General features: G+C 49.5%; 1 protein-coding gene and 1 long non-coding RNA gene across 2 annotated transcripts in view; one reads left to right on the top strand and one right to left on the bottom strand.

Moving 5' to 3' along the window:
- RFX2 (regulatory factor X2) overlaps positions 1–22,715 on the top strand; it is a 90,646-nt gene that overhangs the window by 27,464 nt on the left and 40,467 nt on the right.
- Positions 7,238–12,449, bottom strand: LOC122213840. Its single transcript, XR_006199650.1, has 3 exons — positions 12,110–12,449; positions 10,894–10,975; positions 7,238–7,316 (listed from the first exon to the last, which is right to left on the bottom strand). It is a non-coding gene; the product is annotated as an uncharacterized LOC122213840 (long non-coding RNA).

Genomic DNA, 22,715 nt, shown 5'->3' with positions numbered 1-22,715 from the left:
GACTTTTTTCTTTACTCCAACAGTTTCAAATTTCATTTGGACAGAAGTGTCTCAGCTGTTTATCTTTTTAAAAATCCGGCTGAAGTAGTAGTAAATGCTTTTCAAGCGTAGTGATGGTCCAGATCGCCCAGCAGCTAGGCGACATCAGCCCCGAGACTTCCAGAAGCAAGGAGGATTGGAACCAATATGGGGCCTGGGAGGACGGGGGTGGGGGAGAGGCGGCCAGCGGAGGCCGCTCACTGTTACTTGCGTTACGTTTCAGAGGACTCCTCTCTGTCGCTCTTGCCACCTTTCAAGCAGAGCTAGAACATTCTATTCCAGTTTTTTCCAAAATTATCTTGTGCTCCGCTTTGGGAGCTGACTTAACACGGAGCCGGGAATGGAGACACCCAAAACAGAAGCACACAAAGCCAGGCATTTGTGCCCGACAGAGCGAGCTGCCCCCTGGTCTCACGCCCCACGGTCCCGCCCCGCTGCACGCCAGCCCAGAGAGCCTGCTGAGAAAGACGAGGGCCCACCTCAAACCTTTATGAAATAGGAAAGCCATTTAAAATATTTTCAAGGTCTCATGGCACCTTCTTAATTAAAAATTAAAATGTCCCCCCAACCTTTTGATTAGAATGCCTTCTGAAAATGGAATCTGTTCCAGTGTATCATCTTAGAATTAATTAGGGTTCGTTAAAAAAAAAAAAAAAAAAAAAAAAAAAACCCTCACATATCTCCAAGACTTCTCTCTTTGTATTTAATTAGAAAAATGAGTTTAACACTTTTGTAAAAGGCTGTTTTGCTCCGTTCTGTGAGAGCACGCTGAGGTTTGCACTGCGGTTGAAACTTTCACGGGGACAGACACAGAATGTGCTTTTGTTCTCGTAGGGTTGGATGGCGGGGCCAGAGATGAGGTGGGAGGTGACGGGTTGGATAAACATTTCCAATTTTGCCTTTTGTTGCTTCATTTTCATTTCCTCAGAGACCCCTGGGTCCTGCCGAAGGGATGTCTGACTAGATTCTTGGTCCCGGGCCCCTAGAGGCGCAGCTCCCCGGCCACTTGAAGCAACGAGAGGTCCTCCCAGCAGGGGACAGCGTGCCAGCCCAGTGCCGAGTGCGTTGGTGGCCCCAGCCGAGGACTCTGCGTTTGAAACTCCCACAGCAGGATTCCTGGCCGTACTTGTTTATCTTACACTAAATTTCTTGGTAATCTTGCATACTTCAAGCATGACTTAGCAAGAAATACACTTTTGTTTTTCAACGTGATGCTGAGACTTTTCTTATTTAAGCTTGCATGTTTGTACGTTGACATGGCAGAAAAAGGAGCCGTATTAGAACTAGTCTCTAGCAATCGTTGGACCTGGAAAGATCAGACATTTTGGTGGATCTGGAAAGAGGTGCATAGTCATCATAAAGAAGGCAATGAAAAGAGCAAATCGCGTGTGGGGCGAAACACGAAGGATGGGTTCTGGGAGGCTGTTGAGGGGGACCCGCAGGGTGGGGGGCAAGCGTGGGGTTGGCTCAGTCCGTCGTAACAATACCACGGGCTGGCCGGCTTCTAAACCACGGAAATCCAGTGTTCCCAGTTCTGAGTTCGGGTGCTGGCATGACCGGTGAGGGCCCTCTTCGGGGCAGCAGACTTCTCGCTGTGTCCTCACAGCCTGGAAGGGCTGAGGGAGCTCCCTGGGGCCTCTTTCATGAGGGCGCTCAACCCCCTCCCCAAGACCCCACCGCCCAACACCTTGAGCATTAGGTGTTGCCACGTATGAATTTGGGGGAGACGCAAACTTTCAGACCCCTGCATGAGCAGATGGAGCCCTGAAGCCTGGGGCCCAGGGAGGCCATGTGGGGGCTCGTCCCTAGCTCCAGCTCACCCTTCTCAGCCCGGGCTCTGCCGGAGACTCTGGCGTGAGATCTGCAGACCTGAGTCATCTTGTGCGATGCCCAGCTCCCACCCCACGCTTCAAGCCTTCCACCTTGCTGAGGTTGGAGGCCTCCCAGCAGCCTTGCAGGGGCCAGCGCTCTGGCTGTCGGGGGCTTGAGTAGACTTGGAAGGGCCCTGGAATCGTCACACAGGGACCCCACAGCTGAGGGATGGCACTGGGGACTGGGAGCTCCTGAAGAGACTTGCGGATTTGGGATAACCCATTTATGACTTGGTGGTACCCCACCTCTCCCTGCATCTGGGCAGAGGCCCTGTCCTGGGCTGGTGGACCAATGGCCACGTGCAAGTTCTGGCCAGTCCCTCCTCTCTTCTGCGGGATCTCTCCATCCCGTCTCACCTGTGTAACGGCACTCCACCAGCAGTTTTCTCCACTCCCGCCCGCTGGGTCCTGCCCGTCCCTTCTTCCATTTCAGAAGCCCTCTCCCAACTGGACTTCCCATTTCCATGGCTACCCTCTTCCTCTCCTTTCCTTTCCAGCAGAGATGCCTCAAGGGCTGCCTGTGCCTGGGGTCTCCAGTTCCACGACTCTTGGTTTCTCTTGAATCCCCCAATCTCTGTGGACTTTGCCCACAGGGTTCCCCTGGAACTGCTCTGTCACGTCACCATAATCCAGCGATCAGTTCTCAGCCCCCAGTTCAACTAATGCTCAGGACGCTACTCGGTTTGCTGGATTTCCTCCTCTTTAGGATCGCTAAATAGTAGAGAGCCAAAGAGCCCAACCCTGGGCCTCTTCTCCGCCCTCTTTTGGTGAGCTCGGCCAGGCTCCTGGCCTTAAGTAGGCATCTATACACTGCTGGCTCCAGTCCTTGTCAGAGATACACTGCTGGCTCCAGTCCACATCCTTAGACGCTATGCACATCTGTACATCTGTATACTAAAACTCTGGCCCAGGGCATCTGGACACTGGTGACTCCAGCCTACCACTTGCCCCTCCGGCCCTCACTTATATATCTGTTGACCTTCTCAGCATTCCAGCTTGGGTGTCCAAGAGCCTCTCACCCACCTCACACCTTTAAAACTCAACTTGTGAGTGCTCCCCAGTCCTCGTGCTTCTCCCTCGGTTTTCCTGATCTCATCCTTTTCCCTGCCAAAAATCTTTGACACAGTCTTACCTCCCTTCTCTCACACCCCACATCCAGCCCATCAGTAGATCCTATCGACTCCACCTCCCTTTATCCAGAGTCTGACTGCTTTGCACCCCTCCACTGCCATCACCCAGGCTCAGCCACGTCACCGTCTCTCACCTGGACCATCACACCACCCTCTTGGCTGCTCTGTCTCCTTGCATTCTTTTCCTTCTTTGCCTGTTCTCAACCCAGTAGCCAGAGGCACCTGGTTAAAACCAAGTCAGATCAGATCATTGCCTGGGCTAAAACCCTCTGATCACTTCTATTTCATCCTGAGCAGAAGCCGAAGCCTGTATGATTGTCTCTGTGGGCCTTTCCCCCTCTTCTTGTCTCCTGGTTTGCCCAGCTCAAGTCACCAGCCAGGCATGGCCTCATCTCAGGGCCTTTCCACTGGCTATTCCCTCCACAGGAATGCTCTTCCCCTAGATGGCTCAGCCCCTCACTTTCCTTGTTTCCTTAATGAGTCTTCTGGGGGAGGCATTCGGCAATCCTTTAAAAATTGCAACCCCATCTCACCCCACTGCTCCCTGCCTCCACTCCATTCCCACCCCCCACCTCCGGCATCTATCGCCATCTGACATATTGTAGATTTTCTTATTTTGTTTACTGTCTCTATCCTTCCCCACCCACCCCCACTACCTGGGGACAGAATATAAGTTCCAGAAGGGAAGGGAACTTTGTCTGTTTTGATTAGTGGGAAATGCCTGGCCCATGCCAGGCACTCAATAAATAGTTTGTATTGAGATCAATGAATAATGTACAGAGGACCCCCATGTCAATCCTCTTTCCAGAGATGGGGTTTGGGACCCTCACAGCTGCGTGTCAGAGCCTCCCTTCAGATGGCAGAGCGCAGGCAGAATTGGCAGTGTCCCCTAGGCCTTGGGAGCAGTGACTCCCACACTTTCAGCTGCTGGTGGTCTCACTGCCAGGTTAGAGATCAGCGCTACTGTTTTGCCATGCGTTAATGGCCCAAATATCTGGCTTCAAACTTCCCAGCTCCCTAGAACCCGGGTTCAGATTTTAACAGTGTGGAGTCTGCCTCCCCTTACTCTCAAGGAAACACTTTCATTCTGACTTGTTTATTCAAAGAGCGCCTCCTGTATGCTCTCTTAGGAAAAGAAGGTTGCTTTGTGTCAGTCATGTCTGTCTCAAAGGCCAGGTTTCGCTGGAGGCCAAACCTCAGCCGGGAGCTGAAAGTGTATGCCTTAATCACGCACAAATCTATCAGTGCCGGGTGCCTTTATAACCTAAAATGTGGACCCACTGTGGCTACGGCCACATACTTCCTGTTCTGTCAGCATGTTTTAAGATTCTTGGCCATGCTCCCCCCTTAGAATAAGACCATCCCCTTAGAACTGTGCCCTCCCCTTGTAAGATGGGGTGCTATCCCCTTCCCTTCCAAGTTCCAAAGCCCAAATTCCTCTGGACAGAGCCAAGGCTGGATTGGCTTTGAGGTTAGCCTGGGTTTTTTTCTCGGTGGGTCAAGATTGGCCAAAGCTAGACACCTCCCTATCACTGCTCTCCGAGACTGTGTGTCCCTGTGCTTCCCAGGCCTGGCTTCCTCTTCCTCTTCCTCTTCCTCTTCCTCTTCCTCTTCCTCTTCCTCTTCCTGTTGCTGAGTGGGGCAGGAAGGGCAGGCACAGGGACACCAGATGCTGTCGGTTCCTTCCCGCAGAGTCCCAGGAGGCACTTCTAATGCTGACTCAACAATTTGGTCTGCACTTATTTGTCTGTACATGACATTTTCAAAAGTCTTTTAAATTAGGTATCTACTCCTCTGTTCTTACATCTTTTTCAACTAGCTCAATCCCCAGTTAGTTTTAGTTTGTATAATCCCTGCCCAGAAAACCCATGTGCAGCTATGAATATCCCACATTGTTTGCTTGATGATAAATAAATTCTTTCCTCTTGGAGAAAAAGGCACTTTCTCCTCCCAGCACTGGGAAGGCTTGTAGACGTCTCTGCTCTGATGCTGACCGCGGGGAGAGTTGGTCCTTCTTGGGTTTTGTTATTTCAGAACAAATATGGTAAACTGTTTCCCCCTTGGTTACTATAGAGAAGAGATTATTTGCCTTTCTCTTAGGGCTTCTGAAAATAATAGATTACATATTTGGGAGGGTTTTTTTTTTAGATCTGGTTAATGTGAGATAGAGGGGATTGCTCCAGGGATGACATTGTTTGGTTTGGGAAGTATTCTTGCGGTTGCCCAGCAACAGGCTCTTAGAGACGGGAGTGGACTGCGTTGTCCCTGGCAACCGTTGTTACTCAGCAAACAATGAGGGCCAGCAAACAGCGCCAGGACTGCGGACTCCAGGTTTTAATTGAACATCTGCATATATTTTTCTCTGATGAAATTATGTTTGAGTTTGATTTGCCACAACAGGTAGACCTGGGTCCCCCTGGGGTCCCCGTGGAAGAAAACGTGCTCTCATTGTGACAGCTCATCCAGGGGGGAAGAACCTTTAGCCATTTGAACATATCCTAGACTGCTCTCCACTGGAGACTTGTTTCAGTCTCAAGTGGAATTTCTTTTTTGATCTAATTCCTCGTGTTTGTAAAATTATTGCCTGGCCAACCTACTTTTCAAGTGCTTTCCAGCGAGATGTTTTCCTTGTGGCTGCTGGAGAATATCAGAAAAGCCGGGACCTGAACCCAGTGGGTCACATGTGACAACATTCACATATAAGATTGGCTGGTGACGGACACTGGACCCAGAGCCTTCTGGTTCTTTACTCTCCCTCGCTCTTCCTGTTGAGAAGTTGGGTACTCGGGTGACCCTCAGGCGAACGCGTATATTGCGCATATTGGGGAAGCAGATGTGTTCCCTCTAACTGGAGTGGAAAACCCTCACCCCGTGGAGGGGCACTTTGCAGCCACCCCGTGGATTTTGATCAAAACAGTGTCACTCCCTACCTCCTCCTCAGTGAGCCAGAGATAGCGATTGTTTACCAGGGCTGGTTGCTTGGGTAAACACTGCCCCTGCCTTCATTCAAAGCCGGTGACACATTTCTTTCCCCCACTCTCGGCCCCGCCCTCCCCGCCCCGCCCCGCCCCGCCCACCAGCCAGGGCTATAAATCGGGAACTGTTAGTCAGCGCAGGCTTTTTTTTGGTGGGGGCTCCGTCCTGCCTTGTTCATCTCGAGTGCAGTGTGTCTAAGGCAAGAGCACAGCGCCCGCGGTCGGTCAGACAGCTCCGTGGTGAGATTCGCTTTAGTTGTACAGATCGGTTGGTTTACCGGCAGCTCGCTCTGTAGCTGAACGCCCCGAGAAGTGTCCCTTGCACTTTTGCGCCAGCACCCGGGCTAGTGTCTCGGGACAATGGGAAGTATCTGAACAAGCTTCCGACTTAGTCTTGCAGCCAAAACTTACAATGGGATGTCATTTGCGTTCTAGGACAAATAAAAGCAAGCTGTGAGTGTCTATACAAGGCAAGCTTGTTAGCCACCAGCCCTGTTAGATGCAATAATTAAGATTCCAGTGACAGCCAGCGTTACTGGAATCAAAATGAGTAAGTTCTGACTTACACTAAGATGCCCCAGAAGATTAATCAGAATACAAGATTCTTCCCGTAACCTGTTACAGCAGGATCGCGGGAGAGGAGTTTGTGCTGAGGAAGTCAGTCCTTCCACGGAAATGCTACTATGCGTTCCGGAAAATTGGCAAGTCCTTTGTCAGGAATTGTCGCCTCGCTTAAAAACTTCCTATTAAATGGATCATTTAAAAAACTTCCCCACGGAGATACCTCCCCCCACGTCAGGACTTGCAGCTTGGGCAAAGCGCTTAACATCTTCGGGTCCCTTCATCCTGCGGGCAGAGGAGCAGGGCTGGCTGATTCGTACGGGCCCCTCCAGTGCTGGCCTGTTACGGGGGAAGTTCCTGATGTTCAGCTCGGCCGTTTGTCTGCTTTCGAAACTCCGGAGTGAGGGGTGACCCCGAGAGGAGTCGGGGTCACTTGGAAAGGTCCCGGGTGTGATGCTGGCAGCAGGAGAAAAGCCAGCCTCTCCTTTGCCTGACTCAGTCGTGGAGGTACCACCCGACGCTCGGGCCTATTGGCCATTTCCAGGAACAGGAAGTGCCCCTGTCACTGGGCAGCACCGTCCTGTGCAGGGTGGGGTCAGTCGGGCAGATGTCCTGGAGCAGGGAGCCCCCGGCCAGCCCCTGGTCGGCCTGCCTTGCTCCTCCTCTCCCAGGCTGTCGGGGGCGCTCTAAAAGCCTTGTTTTCTTGAGGACGGCCTCGTCCGGGAACCAAACATGCACAACTGGGAGACAGAAAGCAGAACATAGAGAATGGCTTGGTTAGTCTAGAAGTACCAGGTTCAGCGAGGCCGTGGCGTCAGACCAGTGGTTCTCAAAGGGGGCCGCGCTGACCTTCAGGGAACACCACTGGGTGGTGCCATTTGGGGTTGTGATGAGGAGGGGAGGCCCCTGGCCTGGAGTGTGTGGGGCTGGGGATGCTGTTCCACCCCCCGCAGTGCCTGGGATGCCCCACAGAGAACAGCGTGGCCCCAAACGTCTGCAGTGGGGAGGGGGGAAATGGTGGTTCAGAGAAGCGCCCCTCAAACTTTCATGCACGTACAAATCTCCCGGGAATTGGGTTGAAACGCAGGTTATAGTTTAGGAGCAGTTCCAGAAAAGGCAGAGCAGTGCCTCTCACCCCCTGCTGACTTGTCCCCTAGGGGACACTTGGTTTCCACGGCTGCGGGTGCTCCTGGTTTGGAGTGGGTGGCAGCCAGGATGCTGCTCAGCCTACCCCCCCCCCCCGCCCCCACACACAGGGCCCCAGACAGCCCCCCGCAGCCAAAACTGATCCAGCCCCAGTGGCCACGGCACCGAGGCCAGGGAGCCCTGCTCTAGACGGGGGGATGACGGACGGCGGGTGTTCATCGCGGTGCATGGTGCTGCTTGGGTCCATTCCGAAGCTGCCGATGGCGGCTCCCTGTGACCCAGCAGTCCTGTTCTAGCGGTCACGGGTGGGTGAACTTTGAGGGCCGCAGCGCTCTCTAGCATCAGCCCTGCTTTCCGGGGCCGCATCAGTCCCATCCTGGCAGCTGTCATCGCCCCTGTCCTCACAATCACTGTGGTGCTCACGGGGACGCCAGTCCCAGCCTCCAGTGGACCCTCACACCAGAATGGCCCCCACCCACCTTGTCCCTGCCAGTCGGGACCTCTGCAGCCACACTGGCCACCCGCAGAGCCGTATATTTGGTGGAGGCAGCACAGTGGCCCGCACCCAGGCCCACGGGCTCGGAACCCGGCACATTGAATTCCGTTGGGATTGAACTGGGGGTGCCGAGGGGTCGGGTAGCCATCCCATTCAGACCATAGAGGAGGCCTCGCTTTCTCCAGAGAGCGCCAGCCAAAGTGGGTACAAAGCAGAGGGCAGGACGGGGAGGGCTGCAGAAGACGAAGCCCAAGTGGATAGGCCGTAGTGTCCAGATGAACCCGTGAGGCTGGGGGAGGATGGAGGGGGGGCGCGGAAAACAAGGTGGCGGCGGGGCCACGGGGCATGGGATGTGCCCAGCTGGGCAGGGGCCCCCGGCGTGCTCCCCACTACGATACCACTCTGCTTTCTGGTTGCTTTGTGGGAAAAGACAGAGGGGACGGTGGCATCAGAGTCATTATTGACAAGTCCCTCCCGGTGACCGAGTGGCAGGAAGAGCCGCTTCTTGACTTGAGCCAGACAGAAAGGGCCAAACGTACGTGTCCAGCTTGGACCCGTGTCGTTCGTCCGCGTGAATCGTTCCAGCTGATCCACAGCTCCAGCCGGTGACGTAAGCTCAATTACGTACACCTGTAGAGCAGAAACCTGAGCTCATGATATTATTCTGAGTTCTCTTTGCCGTGGGGCGGAGGAACAATTTACACGGGAAGGAGACGGCCTCTGCAGCACACACAGTGGGAGCCTCGGGGGTGTTCACAGACCAAGTGCGCCTCCTTTGCCGAAAGGAGGAAGACCCGGTTCGAACCCAGCACCCAGCTCTGCCTCTTCAGGCTGTGTGGCCTCGGGCTCTTGCTTGACCTCTCTGAGCCTCCGTTTGTCCCTTGTTGTTTCTAAAACGAGGATGATAATGGAGTAGCTTCCCGAAGAGTTAAGTAAGATCACACTTGGCCCAGAGTCTGGGGTACAGTCAGGCCGAACCGCATTGCTGGCCGCTGCCGATGCAGGTGTCTTTGGGGTTCTCACCCTTCTGCCTTTCCACTAGGTTGTATTCTATTTATCAGGCACCGGCTGGGGGCCAAGCTCGGGGCGGGCACGCCTCACGCATCATTGCACCTCATCCGCCCGACCCCTTTCTCAGATAAAGAAACTGAGGCCACAGCGAATGACGGAACTAAGATCCGAACTCATCTGTGGGAGTCCACGCGGCGGGTCAGCCACCTCAGTGTTTGCTCAGAAGTTGTGCCTGCCTTACGTCTGCGATGACGGCTGCTGGGTCTTTTCCGTGACGGACCTGAGACCCTATGGCGGGCTGGGAAGCGGGAAGCGAGCCAGGTGTCTGTTCCCGGGATGCGTTCACGGAGTGGGGCTCTCGGACCAGCTCTGAGCAGACAGTCTTCATGTCAGGAGGTCTGGAGCATCCAGGGCAGGCCGGGCCGCCTCGTGAGTGTGAGCCGCGCCTGGAACCACGTGACGCTCGATGCTCAACCTTCTCGAGGACCACAGACCCTTGGCATCAGAATGTGACAGACGCCGCCCCACCCGTCAGTGGTCAGACTCCTAGTAGCCCTTGATTTCGGACCGGCAGTGTTGCCCTGGAGGCAGACCCAGAACTTCCAGTGAGCAAGGAGGAGGAGGCCGGGATTGCACCAGGTCCCTGGGAGGCGGGCGGTCCGGTCCGCGCTGGAGACATCGTTCGACGTGGCCCCGAGGCCTGGGGACATGCCTGCTGACCTGCACTAGTCCAGTGGCTTAGGAGGCAGAGAGGAAGCGGCAAGTCTGAGCAAAAGAAGTGGTTGGAAACCAAGTCTGGTGGCGTTCAAGGGATTATGAACGAGCGGCGGAATTGGGCTGCCTGCCAAAAGCGTATTTCCTGGGTGAAGATGCCCGTGAGGGCTGGGTGGTTTTTAATTCACGCGCCCCCTAAACCCATGACGTTGTAAACGGCAACCAAAATCAGACTGCATGTGAGTTGACATAACCATACCTTAGTTTGGACAATTTGTTTTTTTTTTTTTTTTTTAATTTTTTTTTTTATTTATTTTTTTTGGGACAGAGAGAGACAGAGCATGAACGGGGGAGGGTCAGAGAGAGAGGGAGACACAGAATCGGAAACAGGCTCCAGGCTCCGAGCCATCAGCCCAGAGCCCGACGCGGGGCTCGAACTCATGGACCGTGAGATCGTGACCTGGCTGAAGTCGGACGCTTAACCGACTGCGCCACCCAGGCGCCCCTGGACAATTTGTTTTTTTGAGAGAGAGAGAGAGAGAGAGTGAGTGGGGGAGGGACAGAGAGAGAGGGAGACAGAGGATCCGAAACGGGTTCCGTGCCAACAGCAGCAAGCCCGAGGTGGGGCTCGAACTTGTGAACTGTGAGATCGTGGCCTGAGCCGAAGTCGGACACAACCAACTGAGCCACCCAGGCGCCCCCAAAATTTTAAACTAATTGCCAAATCGTGTCCTTTAGAGAGGAACGTAAGTGGGTGTTGCCCTGTTGCGATGGGGGGCGGGGGGGAAGGCCGCTGTCCTTTGTGATGAGAGTAGCCTGTCCCACCCGTTGCGTCCTGCCTGGAGCCCTTCAGACGGCCAGCTTGCAGGGCTCGGGCCCGCTCCTCTGCTGGACGGCGAGGGAACGTTTGGCTGCTGTGAAGAAAACAGGAACAGAAGCCCAGTTCTTACCAACAGAAAAAGGAATTTGAATTCTGTCGATACTTCATTCCAGAGAAACTCGGAGCCAGCTCTGACCCTTCAGAGTCGACTGCTGCAGAAGAAAAAAATGAAAAATTGAGGAACGACGGGGCATCCGAAGGGTTTAGGCAAAGAAGGAATAATGGGGCACCCTTGCTGGCAGTTGAGACTGGATACCCCCCAGAAACGGGGGAAGCCTCCACAGGGCCCACGTTTCTGCCTCCAGTTCTGCCTCCCGTTGGGCAGAATTGCGGTCACTTTGTGTCTGGGTCACTGCAGCGTCCTCCTCTGTTGTCCTTCCTGTTGGTCACCTGCCTACCTGTGCCTTTTACCCAAGGGCCGTCTGTCCAACTCCCTTCTCGGACACTGCACTTCACTTAGAGCGGTGGCTCTCCTTCGGCCGCCATCGTTCCCCCAGGGGACAGTCGCCAGTGTCTGGAGACTCAGGGCCGAGGGAGGGTGTTCCTGGTGTGTGGTGGGAGGGGCTGGGGATGCCGATCAGCACCCCACAGAGCCCGGGACAGTCCCCCACGGAGAAACGGGCTGATGTCTGCAGCGCCCAGGCTGGGAGCCCTGCTTTAGCGCCCACTGGGTGGGTGCCTCGGTGGGGACCCGGGAGCGAGAAAGGATGTGTTAACGAGTACACTTTTCAGCAAGGAGATGGACATTTAGATCTCCAAGTGCACGAGCCTTTTCCGGGTGCCTGGAGCTGAGCAGGGCTATCCCGACGCCAGCAGGGATAGTTGGGACAGAATCTAAAGTGGGCATCGCTGGCTCCTTAGACCTCGCGCCCACACTGAAGGAGGTCCAAGAGAAGCAAATGGACGTGGTTTTTCTGGCCACCGAGATAACACTCGGAATGTCAAACGGGCATCAGGGCAGAAGCCGGGTTGGAAACAACGGTACTCTCTGACGGCGTCCTGGACTTGTTGCTTCTTGTTCACGGGAAAATAGGAATCGCTTTCTCGGGGGCAAGGGGACCCTGGTGCCACCAGTACCAAGGACCAGGAGAGCATGAACTGACAGCTTTGAGGAGGCCATGGGTCTCTCCCCACAGGAAGAGGGAAAGGCCCTGTGTCTCCCCAGAGCAGAAGTTAACTGGCCAATCAGAACGAAGGTAACTAAAAGCACCGTTCTTGCTGCCCCCCCCCCCCCCCCCCCCCGTTCCTGCAGAGATGACAAGATGTTTTCTAAATACCGATCCGACCTATGTAAGGCGGGCGACCCCTCCGCTCCGCACACGGAGGAACAGGAATAGAAAGGAGATTGCTTCAGGTTGTGGTGAGTCAGCGCCCGCCCGGCCAGGAGCAGGGCCCAGAACTGCCCTCAGCTTTTTCTGCGTTTCCTTTCCTGTCATTACTGGTTACTAGGTAACCGGAGTATTTTCCTGTAAACAGAAGCCTCTTCCCTTTGTGCCCAGGGCAGATCCATTCATCGGGCGGGCGTGATCCAGGCTGCTGCCCGCCGGTCCCCCCGCTGCCCCTCGCTTACACCCGGGAAACCCGGGCAGAGGCTCCCCCTGCCGAGTGTCGCCGGCAGGGCCCCCAGGTCGGATGAGCCTTCTCAGGCCTGAGCCGCAGAGGGGGGCAGTCACACCAAGGAGGCTGTTCTTGCCCACTTCCTTCCCCAAGTGTGTCTTCATCAGGGACCAGGTGGCCAACGAAACCTGCTTGGCTTACAAACAACACCCAACCTCACAGGCTGGGCAATGGCTCGCATTCGAGGCCTCTCTCCTCTTGACTGACCATCTCGAGGCCCCCAGAGCCCAGTCGAAAGTGGCCACAGATGAAGGGAGTCGGAGGAAGAATGCTCAGGCCCCCGCCTTGGGCAGGGTTCTCCTGCTTAGGGGAGCAGCAGACGAAGCTGAGGGAGCAAGCGGGGAGTCAGACCGATTCCCAGTTCCCATTGCAAGTTCAAGTTCAGAGCAGAAGCACAGACCCACACTCTTCCCTACCAGACCGTGTCCAGGGGTCGAGGGTGAGTGCCATCACTCAGGAGCCTGACCAGCTGAGCGGAGAAGGCGAAAAGCAGAATTTAGGGATTCCCCAACCTCACATCCTATGTGGTTGGTGCCCTTGTCCCGGGGGCCAGCCCTGCCCCTTCCCCTGCTGGTCCCTGTTCTGCCGGGTGGAGGGCTCACTCACACCCAGCCTCACACCTTCTAGAAGGACTCCCCGATCCCCTGCTCTCATCTCCAAGGGCTGCTCGCATGGCGAGCCAGCACACGCAGAGAGAGGCGGTGACAAAATGTGCCTGCACATACCCTTTTGGACTGACAGCTAATTGCCGGGTGGGTTTTTATTTAACCTTTTATCACGGAAAACTCAAACATCTACAAACCAGCACACGGTCTAAATGAGCCCAGTGCAGCTCTCACTGGGCTGTACAGGTATCATCATTCTGCCATTCTCATGCCACTTCTCCCTGCCCACCCCCAACCTCCACTCCGTTATTATATTTTTACAGGGTTTTCTGGGTTAAAATTTACATACTGTAAACGCACGAATCTTGACTGTCACCTCTTGACAAATGAGTGTCCCATGTAACGCATACCCTGTTTTCATGGAGAATGTGTCCATCCACCTCCCCGGAAAGTTCCTGCCTGTCCCTTGCCCATCAGTTCCTGCCCCCTACACTGATCTGATTTTGTTGTTTTTTAATATTTATGTATTTTTGAGAGACAGAGCGCGAACTGGGGAGGGGCAGAGAGAGAGGGAGACACAGAATCGGAAGCAGGCTCCAGGCTCCGAGCTGTCAGCACAGAGCCCGACGCGGGGCCCGAAGCCACGAACCGCGAGATCATGACCTGAGCCGAAGTCAGATGCTTAACCGTCTGAGCCCCCAGGGATCCCTGATTTTTTTTGTTTTTTAAAAAACCTTAGATTAGTTTTGTCTGTTCTACATCATGTACTCTTGGATACAGCTTCCTTCGCGCAGCATAATGACTTTGAAATTCACCCAGGGGTTGTGTATTTCAGAGTTCATCCTCTTAGATCAATCAGTAATATCTCAGCGGTGTTCCCCTGTTAGCTTTTAGCTGCATCTTTTGTATTTTTTTTTAAGTAGTTGCCTTAGGGATTACAATCTGCATCTTTAATCTAGCACAGCCTACAGTTTCTCATCCATTCTCCCGACGATGGACATTTGGGTGATTTCACTTTGGGGCTGTTGTGAATAAAATTGCTGTGAGCCTGTGTATACGGGGTTTCGTGTAGACATGTTTCCATATTTCCTGGATGAACACCTCGGAGATGCATTCTGGGCCAAAGGGTGGGTTTAACTTTCTAGAAAACTGTCAAACCTTTTTTCCAACATGGTTGTATCATTTTACATTCCCACACGTGTGTGAGAGTTACGATTACTCCCTGTGGTCACAACATTGGTTGTTGTCAGATTTTATTTTAGCCATTCTAGTGAGTGTTTAGTGGTATCTCATTGTGGTTCTAATCTGCATTTCCCTGGTGACTAACAATGTTGAGCATTATTTCATATACTTGTTGGGGATCTGGATTATCTTTGCCAAGTGCCTGTTAAAGTCTTTTGCCCATTAGGTTGTCTTCTTATTATTGAATTATTGGAGCTTTTTACATATTATAAATAAAAGCCCTTTGTCAGATACTTGTTTTGCAACTATTTTCTCCCAGACTATGGCTTACTGATTTGTGTTGTTGAAGTCTTTTAATGACAGAAGTTTTAAAATTTTCACAAATCTAATTTATTGGGTTTTTCAGTCATACTTATTACTTTCTGCATTCTGTCTAAAAAAATTTTGCCTATGCCCTTATGTTTTCTCTCAGAAGTTGTATAGTTTTGACTTCTTTGTGTAAGTCTGTGATCTAATTTAAAATCACTTTTGTGTGAGGTATTGGACAGGGATCGAAGTTCACTTGTTTTATTCTTCCCATATGGACATATAATTTGCTTAAACAATTTTCCTTTCTCTGTTGAATTGCTTTGTCACCTTTGTCAAAAATCATTTGAGGAGGGAAGGAGCTGGGGCTTCATTAGGGGGAAAAAAATTGAAAATGTAAGTATGGGTTGTTAGTTTCATATTGCTGGACTTGATTTATAATATTTTGTATGATTTTTCTATATGTGTTCATGAGAGATATTGATCTAAATACTTCTCTTATAATGTCTTTATCAAGTTTTGGTATCAGGTTTTTTTTTTAATTTTATTTAAATTCATGTTAGTTAACATAGTGTAGTATCGGTTCCAGGAATAGAATTTAGTGATTGTCACTTACATATAACGGTGAGTGCTCATCACGACAAGTGTCCTCCTTAACGTCCATCTCCCATTTATCGCATTCCCCCACCCACCTCACCAGTATCAGCGTTTTGATGACCTCCTAAAATGAGTGAAGTATCCCTTTCTGTATTTTCTGATGGAATTGGTGTATTAATTTTTGTTTCAGTGTTTTATAGCATTTAACAGTGAAAGTCTCTGGGCCTGAAGTGTTCTCTGTAAGGAGGATTTCAATAACATATTCAATTTCTTTGTTAGATATTCCATCCACAGTTTCTATTTCATCTTGTGTCAGTTTTGGTATGTTGTGTTTTTTAAAAAACGTGTTCATTTGATCTAAGTTGGTGAATTTATTGGCTAAAGTTCATAATAGTTCCTTATCATTTTGGTTTCTATACGATTTATAATGATACATCTCATTTTGCTTTTGATATTGGCAATTTGGGTTTTTTTTCTTTCTTTTCTCTTATCAATCTTTTATAGGGGGTTGGCAATCTTTTCTCTAAGACTTTATCTTTTTTAGGGCAGTTTTAGGTTCACAGCAAAATTGAGAGGAAGATACAGAGATCTCCCGTGTCGTCTCTGTCCTCACACATGCACAGCCTCCCCCTTCGTCACCATCCCCCCACCCCCCCCCACCCCCGCCCCAGAGTGGTGCATTTGTAGAGGAAATCTGCACTGACACATCGTTATCACCCAACGTGCATAGTTAACATTAAGGTCCACTCCTGATATGGTACATTCTGTGGGTTTGGACAGATATATGATGACATGTGTCCACCACGGTAACGTAGCATCACACAGGGTAGTTTCTCTGCCCAAAAAAACCCTCTGTGCTCCACCTATCATCCCTCCTTCCCCTTAAACCTCTGGCAGCCACTGATCTTCTTACCATCTCCATAGTTGTTCCTTTTCCAGAATTGTCATATAGTTGGAATCATACAGCATGTATGCATTTACCTAATAGAAGAAGTTAGTATAAATAGTATAAAATAGTATAAATAGTATAAAATAGTATAAATTTACTTTTACCTAATAGTATAAATTTATGTTTCCTCCAGGTCTTTTCATAGCTTTATAGCTCATTTCTTTTTGGAAGAAATTTCACTTTTGGAGAAATTTGGGTTCTGTTGGTTTTTTCTCCATGGTTTGTGGAGTTTTCTTTCATTATTTTTTGACTTTATTATTTCCTTTTTTCTACTAAAGTTTTGTTTGCTTGTCTTTTTGTCGCTTCCTAAGGCTGAAAACTTAAATGGCTGATTTTTAAGCCATCCTTTCGAACTTAAGTTTATAAAGCTAAACATTTCTCTCTAAGCACTGCTTTATATGCATCCCACAAATTTTGATATGTGATGTTTTCATTATCAGTCAGTTCAAAATATTTTCTAGTTTTTCTTATGGTTTATTCTTTGACCTGTGGGTTATTTTAGAGGTGCATTTAAAAATTTCAAAATATTTAGCGTATTTCTAGATATCTTACTGACTTCTAATTTATTCCGTTGTTGTCAAAATACATATATTTACTTTATGGCCCAGAATATGACCCACCTCAGCGAATATTCCTTGCACATTTGAAAAGAATGTTCAGGTTTGGTTTGTTGTGTTATATAAATGTCAGTTAGGTCCCTGTGGTTGATTGTGTCATCCAGATACTCTGTATCCTGACTGGTATTTTTGTTTGGTTTCTATCAAAAAGGAAGAGTGTTTCCACTCCAAATCTCCACTGTGACTATTTATCTATTTTTTCCTTTAAGTCCATTAATTTCTTCTTTGTGGTAATTTGAAGCTGTACTACTAGCTGCGTGTACCTTTGTCATGATTAGGTCATCCTGGTAAGTTAATTGACAATTTTATCAGGATGAAATGTCCCTCATTATCTCTAGTAATATTCCTTGTCTTGAAGTTGGTTTTGTCTCCTCATTACAGCCACTCCAGCTTTCTTAAGATTAGAGTTTGCATGGTATGTCTTTTTCCATTCGATTACTTTCCACCTTTGTGTGCCTTTGTATTTAAAGAGGGTTTCTTTGGGGGCTCCTGGGTGGCTCAGTCGGTTAAGTGTACTGCTTTTGGTTCAGCTCAGGTCATGATCTCACAATTCGTCAGTCTGAGCCCCACATCGGGCTCCATGCTGACAGTGTGGAGGCTGCTTGGAATTCTCTCTCTCTCCCTCTCTCTGCACCCTCCTCTCAAAATAAATAAATCAACTTTAAAGAGGATTTGTTTTGGGGTGCCTGGGTGGCTCAGTCGGTTGGGCGTCTGACTTCGGCTCAGGTCATGATCTCAATGGTTTGTAACTTCGAGCCCCGCCTCAGGCTCTGTACTGACACCTCAGAGCCTGGAGCCTGCTTCGGATTCTGTGTCTCCCTCTCTCTTGGCCCCACCCCAGCTCATGCTCTGTCTCTTTCTGTCTCTCTGTCTCTCTCTCAAAAATAAACATCAAAAAAAATTAAAGAGGATTTCTTTTAAAAAGGCAACTTACCATGGGATCTTGGTTTTTTTATCTAGGCTGACCATTTCTGTCTTTTCATTCAAGTGTTTCATATATTTATACTTAATATAATTATTAATATACCTCAATTTAGGAAAGCCATTTTGCTATTTGTTTCATCTTTTTTGTTGTTCCTGTGTTCTTCATTTTCTGCCTTCTTTGAGGACAATCAAATATGTTTAGAATTTCATTTGCTTCTTCATTAGTTTTAAGCTATATATTTTTTTAATTTTTTCAGAGATTACATTAGGGATTACATGATGCATCTTTAATTTATCACAAATGAGATTACTACATGATGTAAAATGCAAGAACCTTGCATGCCTAATTCCATTTACCCCTCCCCTTCCTTTGTGCTATTGTTGTTGTATAGATTACCTCTACATATGTCATAAAAACACACAGTAGAGCGTTATAATATTTTTTTGTTAAATAGATGTATTTTAAAGAAATTAAGAGGAGAAGGGGTGCCTGGGTGACTCACTGAGTTCAGCATTGGACTTCGGCTCAGGTCATCATCTCACAGTTCATGAGTTCGAGCCCCGTGCCAGGCTCTGCTGACAGCTCAGAGCCTGGAGCCTGCTTCGGATTCTGTGTCTTCCTCTCTCTCTGCCCCTCCCCAGCTCATGCTCTGCCTCTCTCTCTCTCTCTCTCTCTCTCTCTCTCTCTCTCTCTCTCAAAAAAATAAATAAACATTAAAAAATTAAAAAAAAAGAAATTAAGAGAAGAAAAGGAAAAAATAAAGTTTTGCTGGATATAGAATTCTAGATTGGCAGGTTTTCCTCAGCGCCATAAATATGTCATCCCATTATCTTCTGGTCACCGTTATTACTGATGGGAAGTTGGTTACTATCCATACTATTGTTCCCTTACAGATCATGTGTAGTTTTTCTCTGACTGCCTTCAAGATTTTCTTTTTCTTTTTTTATTTTAGCAGTTCAACCGTAACACATCTAAGTCAGTTTTCTTTGTATTTATCATTCTTGGGCTTTGTTGAGCTTCTTGGATCTATAAGTTGATGACTTTTTAAAATTTTTTTAATGTTTATTTATTTTTGAAAGAGAGACACAGAGAGAGAGAGAGAGAGAGAGAGAGAGAGAGAGAGAGAGAGAGAGCGCAAGTGGGGGAGGGGCAGAGAGAGAGGGAGACACAGAATCCAAAGCAGGCTCTAGGCTCTGAGCTGTCAGCACAGACCCCGATGTGGGGCTCGAATCCACGAGTCGTGAGATCATGACCTGAGCCAAAGTCAGTTGCTTAACTGACTGAGCCACCCAGGCGCCTCTCTATAAGTTGATATCTTTTACCAAATTTAAGAGATGTTTGGCCATTCTTCAAATACACGTTTTTCCTCTCCCATTCTCTCCTTTTCTTCTGGGACTTCGGTCACATATATGTTAGACCGCATGTTCTGTTCATTTTTCTTCAGCTTTTCTCTCTCTCAGTTCTTTAGATTGGGTTCCGTTGATCTATTTTCCAGTTCACTGATTCTTCTTTCCGCCATCTCCAATCAGCTATTAGGTTTATTCAGGGACATTTCCATTTTAGTTATTGTACTTTTCAACTCCAGAATTTCTACTTGTGTGTGTGTGTTGTTTTTTTTTTTATAGTTGGTCTTTCTCCATGGAGATTCCTGTATGTTCCTTTATTGTGCATATAACTTCCTTCAAGTTCTTGGCCATATTTTTAGTAGCTGCTTTGTCTGTATCACCTGGATTCTCTTGGTTTGGCTATCGACTCTTCCCCTTTTTTCTTGGGTACGGGTCATAATTTCCTATTTCTTCTCCTAGCTCATGATCTTTGTTGGGTCCTGGACATCATGAATGCTATGTTGTAGAATTTCTGGATCCTGCTGTGTTCCCCTTGCTAGTGTTTAACTTGGCTGGACTTGAACCCTGCCCCTCATGCAAATATATCTTTTTCAGCAGCTGAACTCTCCTCTTAGTTTGTCCATCTTTGAGCTGCTGGTTTTTCTCCAAAACCCCTGGTGTCTTTCCCACACAAGTGTGGCTTAGTCAGCTCATCAAAGATTTGGGTGGACTCCAGGCAGATCTGGGGGCTCGCCCCCTCTGTGGCTCTCTGTGTTCCAGGATTCCCCCTAACATACTGAACTCTCTTCTCTGACACTTCAAGACAACCAGACTGCTGCTTTCTGCCACCCAAACATTCATGGAGCGTGCCCCTGGCAAAACTCCAGAATCGTCAGTCTGACTGGCAGAAATCTTTCAAGGGTGGGCTTGCTGGCAGTGTCTGCCTGTTTTGGTCGCCCCCCAGTGTCTTTAAATAGGTGTGTGCCCTTGAATAATGGACCTGAATTTTTTTTTTTTTTTTAATTCAGGAAACTGGATCAGCTTATATGCAATGTACCACCTCTTAGATGGGTAAGGGAGGATTTCATGCCCTCTGCAGACAGGCATATTGTGTGTCAATGTATTGGGGCAGCCAGGCTGACCTACATGGTGTCTGTGAGCCTGTCTGTCTGATACTAACATGAAGGGATGTGTCCACAGAGAGTAGAATGGTCAGTCGCCAAAGGTGATTACATTTCCCAGAATAGTCCCAGAATAGTCTAACCAGGTAGATCGTAGGGGCGCCTGGGTGGCTCAGTCAGTTGAATGTCTGACTTTGGCTCAGGTCACGATCTCACGGTTTGTGGGTTTGAGCCCCGCGTCGGGCTCTGTGCTGACAGCTCAGAGCCTGGAGTCTGTTCCAGATTCTGTGTCTGCCTCTCTCTCTGCCCCTCCCCGACTCATGCTCTGCCTCTCTGTCTCTCTCAAAAAATGAAGGAACATTAAAAAAATTTTTTAATAAAATAAAATAACCAGGTAGATTGTGAATGTTCTGAAGCTTTATGTGGATGCTCACTATATATAATTTCCTACAATTCAGTATGGGCTGTAATCCTAAAGAGGCACTAAGGTATTTATTTAGTTGGTAAATATCAGCTGCCTGGGTCGTGCATGGCACCGCCTACTACACAGAAGCCATCTCGTAGGATGCTTTTGTCCCAACTGTGCCCTTCATCGTATGGATCCCTGCGTGAGTTTCCTGGGGTCGCCATGCTAAGTACCACAGACCGGTTGGGTGGCTTGAAACACGTGAAATTTACTCTCGCAGTTCTGGAGACCAGAAGGTGTCGCCGGACTGTGCTCCCTCTAGACAAGGACCCTTCCTGCCTCCTCTGGTTTCTGGGGGCCCCAGCCATCCTTGGCTTCCCAGGCTTGTCGCTGTATCCATCTATCGCCTCCTCTGTCGTCACACAGCCTTCCTCCCTGTGTGTCCTATCCTGTCTGTTATAAGAACACTGTCCCTGGATTTAGGGCCCGTCCTAATCCAGTATGACCTCATCTTGATCCCTTACCTTGATTATATCTGCAAAGACACTATTTCCAAATAAGGTCACATTCAGAGATCCTGAGTGGACATGAGTTTTGGGGGTCACTATTCAATGCAGTACAACTTCCCAAAGTGATCTGCCCCTTATGCTGAAACTCCTGTCTTTTTTTTTTTTAATGTTTATTTATTTTTGAGAGACACAGAGAGACAGAGCATGACCTAGGGAGGGGCAGAGAGAGAGGGAGACACAGAATCTGAAGCAGGCTCCAGGCCCTGAGTTGTCAGCACAGAGCCCGACGCGGGGCTCGAACCCACAAACAGCAAGATGATGACCTGAGCTGAAGTCGGATGCTTAACCAGCTGAGCCACCCAGGCGTCCGTCCTGTCTTAAGTTTTAAGGGCTGTGCCTGGCTTCTGAGATTCCGGGACTTGGTGATTTTATTTGTAACCTTCAGGAGCACTGTTGTCATTTCAGGCCAGATGATATTTCCATTCGTCTTTAAATGCTGGCAGCTTCATCCTCCTAACAATTTGGATCATCCCCTATGGCCCCTCCAGTTCTCTCATGCTGGTGAGATGTGGCCACAGGACCTTTGCAGTGGTTCCAGGGCCTGGGACCTCAAGACTTTGACCCCAGACAGTGTAATTTTTCGACCCACCTTCCAAAACCACATCACTTCATCAAACCTAAATTCTATGAGCCAAGGACCAACAACTATAGTCTATAGGACATTTTGTAATGGCCTTTTTTTTTTTTTTTTTTAAGAAATGAAGTCTTATTTGTGCTCAGCCAGGATCACTCATGCGTGTTAGCAATGGCCGCTCCTGTGCCAGCGCAGCAAAGTGTAGTAGTTGCAAGAAAAGCCTCTCGTCCTTTGCGGAAAAAATTTTGTGACCCTGGGCCTACACACCATATGCTGAGCAGGGTGACAGACAGCACATGGTAAATAGTGCAGTAAACCAGGAAGCACGTCAGTTGAAAACTTGGCATGGTGTCGGATGATTTGCATTCTGGAAGTCGCATTCTGGCCGCGGTGAGCCGAGCATGGGCTCGCTGTCTACCTCGCACTCTCACGGGCTCCCCGGGTTTTCAAAAGACTCAGACTGTGGAGCACAGTTATTTCCTGCCCGTGAACAAGGAGCCGGCCTCTGACTCAGCCCGCTGGCTTCATCACTAGTGGATTCTTTCCACCAAGAGCCCAGGTCCAATGCTTTCCTGCTCCTACCACTGGAGTTACCCACTTCCTGGCTTCAGATTGGAACAAAGGGGTGCATGTGTGCAGATGACTGATTCGGATGTTGGAGGAACTGTGCATAAGACCTCGACTGCGCAACTTCCTGCAGAATAATTCCGAAGGTCAGTTCTGTCAGGAAGGCAGAGAGTTGGAGACCCAGGAAATACACATTGGAAATTCTCACGCCTCCTCCTCCTGTGGAAGAGGAAAAGAAAAGTAGGGGGTGCCACTCATCACATGGCTCTGGGGACATCTAGTGGTAAGAACCGAGTCAGGGAAACAGGAAAGCGCCACAGGCACAGGCCACAGATCCGTGGATCCAGCCAGTAGCTCTCGTGGTGCCAAAGTCTTTGGGAGGGGGATGGGCCACGTCATAGAATATTCCTCATCAACAAAGATGGGGTCAAACCAACACTCAACAGATTTAAAACACTCACACGCTGCCTTCCGCTTTCTTTAGGCAAATTATATTCATCTGTTAGCAGTTTTTCTTTGCATTAAAAGAAAA

The sequence above is a fragment of the Panthera leo genome, chromosome A2 (genome assembly GCF_018350215.1).
Source record: "Panthera leo isolate Ple1 chromosome A2, P.leo_Ple1_pat1.1, whole genome shotgun sequence".
Taxonomy (NCBI): Eukaryota; Metazoa; Chordata; class Mammalia; order Carnivora; family Felidae; genus Panthera; species Panthera leo.
Note: the sequence above shows the minus strand (reverse complement) of the source record. Positions and strands in the feature narration are given on the sequence as shown.